This window comes from Oryzias melastigma, linkage group LG2 (genome assembly GCF_002922805.2).
Source record: "Oryzias melastigma strain HK-1 linkage group LG2, ASM292280v2, whole genome shotgun sequence".
NCBI classification, from domain to species: Eukaryota; Metazoa; Chordata; class Actinopteri; order Beloniformes; family Adrianichthyidae; genus Oryzias; species Oryzias melastigma.
The window spans coordinates 2,971,145-2,972,537 of record NC_050513.1 but is presented as its reverse complement, the minus strand read 5'-3'; the positions used below and the strand labels follow the sequence as shown (position 1 = coordinate 2,972,537).

The window sequence follows — 1,393 nt, the reverse complement described above, 5'->3', positions numbered from 1 at the left end:
TAGTATTTGTATCTATCTTCCCAACATATATTCTGTGCTTTTTTATTTTCCAGGAGTAATCTAAAGGTCTAGATTTCTATTTTTTATACAACGTAATAACATTTTAGTCACTATTTTGCCCGCAAAACTCGAATTTGTGGTTTGGCAGGTGATTGAAAGTATTTCTCTTCGTACAACAACAAAAATTACTTTTTAACAAATCTTACATAAAACAGCAACAATAAAATTACATTTTCTTTAAAGTTCAACACTATAAAATCTTATACAGTTATGATTTGAAAAAGGGGGGATTTTTTAATCCAGCTTTGTCTGTCCAAACATCTATTTAGTCCCCAAAATAGCTCACTTTTTTACATTTGAAAGAAAATTGCATTATTTTTAATTGATCAAGTCTAAACATTAAAGCACATTTTAGTTTATTTAAGTTACAAGACAAAAAAAGAAAAAAAAACACAGTAGATAACAAAATTAGCCAAAGACGGTACCATGTTGCTAAAATATTAGCTTAACTCAAAATTAGCCTAAAAAACCCAGTAGATAACAAATTAGCCAAAAACGTTAGCATGTTGCTAAAATATTAGCTTAACTCAAAATTAGCTTATAAAAACACCAGTAAATAACAAATTCGTCAAAAATGTTAGCATTTTGCTAAAATAGAAGCTAAACTCCAAATTAACCTAAAAAAACCTCAGTAGATAACAAGTTAGCCAAAAAAAAACGTTAGCATGTTGCTAAAATATTAGCTCAATTAAAAATTAGCTTATAAAAACCCCAGTAAATAACAAATTAGTCAAAAATGTTAGCACTTTGCTACAATAGATGCTAAACTCTAAATTTTTAAAAATTACTATGCATCTTTATTAAAAAAAACATAGTTTTACGAAATGTTCATTGAATAATAACGGAATATATTATACTATATTTATTATATTATATGAGCCCATCTGGCATCTAAACTGATTTTAAACAACTTTAGGTGTTTCTGTATTCCTAATTTATCTGTCAGTTCCAGCTAATAAATAAGAATAAATTCAACTCAAGTCCTCATCTCTCTCTCTGGCTAAAATGAAAAACTAATGGTGGATGGAGAGCCTCTGCTTTCGGAAGCGTTTATGAGGCTGGAATGGAAGTGAGAGTGGAGATAAGAGGAAGGACGCAGGACCCATCGATGATGCAGAAATCACAAGACAATGTATGAATTTATGTGTACAAATCAAAAAAAGGAGGAAGTAAAGATAACAGTAGTGCTGTAACACCACCACACTGTAATGGAAAAAACAGGAAGGAGGAATGATCCAACAGGAAGTGAAAGACTGCAGCTTTTCTCTTCATTGACAGACAGGCAAAAAATGACTACACTTACAGAAAAACAAGCTACTTTTTTTTTTTTTTT

General features: G+C 30.0%; 1 protein-coding gene across 1 annotated transcript in view; it reads right to left on the bottom strand.

Moving 5' to 3' along the window:
* raph1b (Ras association (RalGDS/AF-6) and pleckstrin homology domains 1b) overlaps nt 1-1,393 on the bottom strand; it is a gene marked incomplete in the record, with an annotated part of 61,721 nt that overhangs the window by 55,830 nt on the left and 4,498 nt on the right.